The sequence below is a fragment of the Mesoplodon mirus genome (assembly GCF_964341445.2).
Source record: "Mesoplodon mirus genome assembly, chromosome: 3".
NCBI lineage: Eukaryota > Metazoa > Chordata > Mammalia > Artiodactyla > Ziphiidae > Mesoplodon > Mesoplodon mirus.
The window spans coordinates 24,130,743-24,138,679 of NC_138978.1; positions in this window are offsets into that span (position 1 = coordinate 24,130,743).

The following is a 7,937-nucleotide window of genomic DNA, read 5'->3' on the forward strand; positions in this document are numbered from 1 at the left end:
AAAAAATTTTTGTTTAATTGCCTTTCTTTCTAAGGCTGAATAATATTCCACTGTAGGTATATACCACATTTTGTTTATCCCTTCATCTGTTGAGGGATATACTTGGATAGCTCCACCTTTTGGCTATTGCGAATAATGCTGCTATGAACATTGGTGTACAAATACCCGTTCAAGTCCCTGTTTTCAATTCTTTGGGGTATATACCCAGAAGTATATATTGTTGGATCATATGTTAATTCTATGTTGTTGTTGTTTTTTAGGAACTGCTATATTGTTTTCCACAGCATTTGCATCATTTTGTATTCCCAGTAGCAATGCACAAGGATCCAAATTTCTCTACATCCTCACCAACACTTATTTTCCTTTTTTTTTCCTTCTCTTTTTTTTAAATACTAGTGGGTGTGAAGTTGTATCTCACTGTGGTTTTGATTTGCATTTCCCTAATGATTAGTGATGTTGAGCATCTTTTTTTTTTTTTTTTTTTTATTGCACGGGCCTCTCACTGTTGTGGCCTCTCCCGCTGTGGAGCACAGGCTCCAGACGCGCAGGCTCAGCAGCTGTGGCTCACGGGCCCAGCCGCTCTGCGGCATGTGGGATCTTCCCGGACCGGGGCACGAACCCGTGTCCCCCGCATCGGCAGGCGGACTCTCAACCACTGCGCCACCAGGGAAGCCCTGTTGAGCATCTTTTTATGTGCTTATTGGCCATTTGTATACCTTTGGAGAAATGTCTATTCAGATCCTTTGCCCTTTATTTATTTATTTATTTTGGCTGCACCACGTGGCATGCAGGATCTTAGTTCCCTGGCCGGGGATGAACCTGCGCTCCCTGCAGTGGAAGCGCAGAATCTTAACCACTGGATTGCCAGGGAAGTCCCCCTTTGCCCTTTTTGGTTTTTTTGGCTGCTTTGGGTCTTCATTGCTGCACGCAGGCTTTCTCTAGTTGTGGTATGCAGGGGCTACTCTTCACTGCGGTGCGCGGGCTTCTCCTGTTGCGGAGTGTGGGCTCTAGGCACTTGGGCTTCAGTAATTGTGGCATGCGGGCTCAGTAGTTGTGGCTCATGGGCTCAGTAGTTGGGGCTCGAGGGCTCTAGGGCGCAGGCTCAGTAGTTGTGGTGCACGGGCTTAGTTGCTCTGTGGCATGTGTGATCTTCCCAGACCAGGGCTCGAACCCGTGTCCCCTGCACTGGCAGGTGGATTCTTAACCACTGTGCCACCAGGGAAGTCCCTGCCCATTTTTATTTTATTTATTTATTTATTTACTTTTTTGCGGTACGCGGGCCTCTCACTGTTGTGGCCTCTCCTGTTGCGGGGCACAGGCTCCAGATGCACAGGCTCAGCGGCCATGGCTCACGGGCCCAGCCACTCCGCGGCATGTGGGATCTTCCCGGACTGGGGCACGAACCCGTGTCCCCTGCATCGGCAGGCAGACTCTCAACCACTGCACCACCAGGGAAACTTCCTGCCCATTTTTAAATTGGGTTGTTTGTTTGTTGTTGAATTGTTGGAGTTCTTTATGTATTTTGGATATTAATCAGATATTTTACAGGTATTTTCTCCCATTTCATGTGTTGCCTTTTCACTCTGTTGATAGTGCCCTTCAACGCACAAAAGTTTTTAATTTTGAAGTCCAATTTATCTATTTTTCTCTTGTTGCCTATACTTTTGGTGTCATATGCAAGAAATCATCACCAAATCCAATCATGAAGATTTTGCCTTATGTTTTCTTCCAAGAGTTTTATAGTTTTAGCTCTTATGTTCATGTCTTTTATCCATTTGGGGTAAATTTTCTATGTGGTGTAAGGTAAAGGTCTAACATTCTTTATTATTATTTATTTTTTTATTTTAAAAAATTTATTTATTTTATTTATCTATTTTTGGCTGCACTGGGTCTTTGTTGCTGTGCACGGGCTTCTCATTGCGGTGGCTTCTCTTGTTGCGGAGCATGGCTCTAGGTGCCCGGGCTTCAGTAGTTGTGGCACACGGGCTCAGCAGTTGTGGCTCGCGGGCCCTAGAACACAGGCTCAGTAGTTGTGGCACACAGGCTTAGTTGCTCTGCAGCATGTGGGATCTTCCTGGACCAGGGCTCGAACCCATGTCCCCCGCATTGGCAGGTGGATTCTTAACCACTGTGCCACCAGGGAAGCCCAGGTCTAACATTCTTACACATGTGAATATCCAGTTTTCCCAGCACCATTTATTGAAAAGACTGTCCTTTCCCATTGAAAGGTCTTGGAGGTCTTGTCAGAATCTTTTGACTGTATATGCAAGGGTTTATTTCTAGGCTCTCTATTCTATTCCATTGATCTATATGTCTTTCTTTATGCCAGTACCACACTGTTTTGATTACTGTAGATTTGTAGTAAGTTTTGAAAACAGGAGGTATGAGACCTCCAATTTGATTCTTCTTGTACAAAACTGTTTTGGCTATTCAGGGTCCCTTGAGATTTCATATTAAATTTAGGTAGTCAAAGCTTTTTTCTTTTTTATCTTGGGCTCATAATTTCTTTGGCCATACAATTGCCTCAAAATATTTTGGGGGCTTCCCTGGTGGCGCAGTGGTTGAGAGTCCGCCTGCCGATGCAGGGGACACGGGTTCGTGCCCCGGTCCGGGAAGATCCCACATGCCGCGGAGCGGCTGGGCCCATGAGCCATGGCCGCTGAGCCTGCGCATTCGGAGCCTGTGCTCCACAACAGGAGAGGCCACAACAGTGAGAGGCCCGCGTACCACAAACAAACAAACAAACAAACAAAAAACAACAAAAAATATTTTTAGAGGAACTTGCCTGGTGGCGCAGTGGTTCAGACTCTGCACTCCCAATGCAGAGGGCTCGGGTTCGATCCCTGGTCAGGGCACTAGATCCCACAGGCGTGCCACAACTAAGAGTTCGCATGCCACAACTAAGGAGCCCACGTGCTGCAACTAAGGAGCCCACATGCCGCAACTAGGGAGCTGTCAAGCTGCAACTAAGGAACCCTTGAGCCACAACTAAGGAGCTCCCCTGCTGCAACTAAGACCCGGCACAACCAAATAAATAAATAAATAATAAAAATATTTTTTAAAAAGAGACAACATTGTAAATGAACTTTACTCCAATAAAAAATAAACATTAGGGACTTCCCTGGTGGTGCAGTGGTTAAGAATCCGCCTGCCAGTGCAGGGGATACGGATTCAAGCCCTGAACCAGGAAGATCCCACATGCCACGGAGCAACTAAGCCCATGCGCCACAACTACTGAGCCTGTGCTCTAGAGCCCGTGAGCCACAACTACTGAGCCTGAGTGCCACATCTACTGAAGCCCACGCACCTAGAGTCCGAGCTCCGCAACAAGAGAAGCCGCCACAATGAGAAGCCCACACACTGCAACAAAGAGTAGCCCCTGCTCGCCGCAACTAGAGAAAGCCCATGTGCAGCAACAGAGACCCAATGCAGCCAAAAATAAATAAATAAATTTATAAAAAATAAACATTACATTTTTTAAAAAAAGAAGTAATGAGACACAAGCTTTAAAAATATATATATATTTTTGGTATATAAGTCAGAATTCTCCAGAGAAACATAACCAATAGGATGTATGTGTGTGTGTATCTGTATCTATATGTATATGTATCTATATACATACAAAGGGAGAGAGATTTTTAATGAATTGGCTCATATGATTGTGGAGGCTGGCAAGTCCACAATCTGCTGGGTAGGCCAGCAGCTGGAGACCCAATGGAAGAGCTGATGTTATAATTTGAGTCTGAAGGAGGTCTACTTGCAGAATTACCTCTTTCTCAGGGAAAGTCAGTCTTTTTTCTATTAAGACCTTCAACTGATTGCATGAGACCCACTCAATTTATGGAGGATAATCTGCTTTTACTCAAGTCTACTGTTTTATATGTTACTCTCATCTGAAGAAAAACCTTCACAGAAACATCTAGATTATTTGACCAAATATCTGTGTACTATGGCCTAGCTAAGTTGACACACAAAATTAACACAACAGATTTCTGCTCTATTTGCTTCTAGTCAGATCCATGTGACACTAATCACACTCAAGTTCTTTCCTAGATAGAATTCTCAAGCTGATATATTTATATCCTCATCACCCCCTTGCCTCACTCTCAGCGTAATGGTGGCTATATTGAAGTCATATGAAGTAAGTGGAAAGGCCACACTCTTCACCTGATATTTGCCTTAGAGGTGATCACATCTTTCACCTCATGTTGTTCAAGACCTTTTTCGATCTTATACAATTTGTAGTCAGAAGCAGTCATCTTTTCTGACCCTGAAAGGCCCATCATTTTTGGACTTTCTCCATTTCCCTTTCACCTCTGCTTGAAAATCAGCTAATTTTCACCTAATTTCACCTCTTTCTTCTAATACTTTATAAAGACATTTGTGCTAGTTATTAAGTTACTGTCTCAGCTCCAAATCCACCCTTCTACTTTCTACTATGGGATAGTGGAGCTGGGACTCTGCAAATCACTTTTCCGCTGTCAGCTGACTCTACTTTTGGCTCTGCCAATAAGGGCCACTAGAGGGAGATAGTGAGGTCACAGGAGGAAGACAGGACTCCTTTCTTCTGCTTCCTGTTCGTGTGAGGTCACCCTAGCAATGCTCCTTCACCCCAGCAGCTGCAGTGCCTTCCTATAACAACAGCTGAATCCACTTTGCAGTTTTTTCCAAAAGCTACAAACCCAGCTTCATGGTGTCCCAGTCAGAGACAGCAGCACCATCTGGATAGCACCTCTTTCTCAGAAGTGTTGGTCCCTCCTCTAAGTTCAGAGACACCAGACGCCAGCACTAGACTTAGAGGTCTGAGTTTCAGCTCTGTAGGGCCCCTCTTCTTTTTTTTTTTTTTTTTTTTTGGCCGCGCCACACAGCATGCGGGATCTTAGTTCCCCAACCAGGAATCAAACCTGCAATCCCTGCAGTGGAAGCAGAGTCTTAACCACTGGACTGCCAGGGAAGTCCCGGGCCCGTCTTCTAAGTTTCTAAGTTTTAGTAATTCCAAACTCCTTCCTTTGTTCTCCTAGCCCTAGGAGTTATAGATGCTTCCTGCTGTTGCTGCCTCCATGGTATCTCAGTTTTCTTTTCATCCTTTCAGTTGTCTAGTTAACAACTTTATACCTAGTTAACCATTCTAATCATTCTTTATGTTAAATTTTCTCCAATGACTGGTGTGGTTTCTGTCTCATTGGCGGGACACTGACTGAGACAGAAATTGGTGCTAGGAGGGGTCCTAGGAAACAGACCTCAAAAGATGGGATTAGGGAACTTGTCCGGTTGTGTCACTGGGTTTGAATGTGCTAAAGCTGCTTGTCAATGAGAAACGTGATGCTGCTAATCCACAGCATGCCGTGGCAACATGATTAATTAAATTATCACCTGTGGTTATTTGTGATGAAGTGCCAACTAAAGCAAGTGCCTTGGGGGCCCAAGTGGTTGTTGCACTTGACTGTTATGGCAGTGATGATGACTACAGGGACTTTGTATGGGAAGAATTCTTCTGAGTGCATCAGAGTCCTTGCAGAAAGAAAATGACAAGCTTGGGCCTTTAGATTTTTTTGATGTGGACAATTTTTTTAAAGTCTTTATTGAATTTGTTACAATATTGCTTCTGTTTTATGTTTCGGGTTTTTTTGGCTGCGAGGCATGTGGGATCTTAGCTCCCTGACCAGGGATCAAACCCACACCCCTTGCATTGGAAGGCGAAGTCTTAACCACTGGGCTGCCACGGAAGTCCCAAGCTTGGGTCTTTAAACTCTCGGCTCAAGACATGGTCAGAGAGTCACAGAGCTTCTATGATAGTCATAAAAGAATCTCTTACTTCTTGTAGCCACCAGCCTTATTTGCTAAAAATAAAACAAAAATATGGTGCATGTTGTAGAATTTCATCAGTTGAATTCAGTCTGACTAAGCCTTTCCTGTGATTGAGAAGAAGTGGGACCCTAAAACTTGGAATGGAGACATGTGGTTTGACTCTCTTCTAGGTTCTCAGAGTCTCCTCCATTCCGCCAGCAGATGGAAAGGAGAGCGGAGATCAGCACTTGAGAGTTTTATGGGACAGTCTGTCACTTCCACTCACATTCCATTAGCCAGGATTCAGTACCTCTCTGTAAGAGAGGCTGGGAACTGTGGATTTTGGTGAGAATGGGTAGTGTATGCCACACTAAATGGGTCACTAGTAACATTTAAGATAGAATTCTTAGGGGAGTGACGTAGACAGAGGCCAAGTTGTAAAAAGTTAAGAAATGATTAAGTGACAGGGAAGTGGTAGCTACTTTTTAATATGAGTGGCTAATGAGAGAGAAAAAGATAAACCTGAAGCTAGAGTGAGGAGGTAGCCAAACACGGAAAGCAGTTTCTGTTGTTGGTTTTTTAGTTTAGTTTTGCATTTTAATTGATAGAGGAGAATTGAGATGCATTTGTAGTCTCAGAGAACAGGAAGAGAGATAGGACATGAGTGGAGGGTTGGCCATGGACAAAATCTTTAAGATGAGAGGAAAGGATTGATACAAATAGAGAGAAATTATGAGGTCGAGAGGAGGGTAGCTAACAGTCAAGCAGGATAGTTTTGGTTTCTATAAAGTGACAAGGAGCAAGAATTAGGGTTGCAAGAAGATCCAGTTGAGGTGGGACAGGAATCTGTATTTGAACCAGTATGTCCAGTTTTGTGGATTTGTTGCACAGCCAAAGAGCAAGAGGGGAGGAAGTCCACAATATGGTTCATTCCAAGGTGGGGCTCATCAAATCCAGAATCTTTGGCACCAAGGGCATGGTTCTGTGGCCTTTGTCATGTGTAAAATTTACAGAACCTTGAGGTCATTGTTGCTGTCTTTCTACCCCTCTGCATCGTGTATTCTGACTTCTTACTCTCTCCTATCCTAGTCTCCAGCTCTCTCTTTTCCTATACTTTTCCTTAGGTTTTCCAGTAACCCCAGTGCGGTGGACAGACCCTAAGGTGAACCTCAGTGATTCCTGCCTGCTGGTATTCACACTTTTGTGTGATCCTCTTGAATTCAAGTGGGACCTGTGATTTGCTTCTAACCTATAAAATATGGTGAAGGTGTTGGGCTGCCACTCCCATTACATATATGTTACATTATGTAAAACCCTGTGTTAGCAGACTGGGGCTAGAGATTCTCCTTGTGGGCTTGATGAAGTAAGAGGCCATGTTGTAGAAGCCCACGTGGCAAGGAACTGTGGTAACCTCAAGGAACTGCAGATGGCCTCTGAAACCTCAGGGAGGCCTCTGGGTGACAGCCAGGCCCTCAGTCAGACAGTCACAAGGAAATAAGTTCTGCCCACAAAGCCTGAGTGGGTTTGCAGATATTTTCTTCCCCAGTTGAGTCCCCACATGAGCATGCAGCCTTCTGAGACTAAGCAAAGGGCTCAGCTAAGCAGTCCCAGTGCTCCTGACCTGGAACCTGTGAGATATAACGTGTGTTGTTTTAAGTCACTTAATTTGTGGTGATTTGTTACACAGCAATAGAAAAATAATACACCCAGAATTCCTGAAAAACACTGGGGCTGGGGCTTCCCTGGTGGCTCAGTGGTTAAGAATCCGCCTGCCAATGCAGGAGACAGGTTCGATCCCTGGTCTGGGAAGATCCCACATGCTGTGGAGCAACTAAGCCCGTGTGCCACAACTACTGAGCCAGAGCGCCTACAGCCCAGGCTCCGCAACAAGAGAAGCCACCGCAATGAGAAGCCCGCGCACCGCAACAAAGAGTAGCCCCCGCTCGCTGCAACCAGAAAAAGCCCACGCGCAGCAAAGAAGACCCAACACAGCCAAAAAGAAATCAATAAAATAAATTAAAAAACAAACAAACAAACAAGAACACTGGGGCCCTGTGGCATCAACCTTGCATTAGGTGATAGGAAACCTGGGTCTGGGTCCAGGTCACAGAGCTGGGTGAGGGAGGACAGAGGATGTGCCACACATACCC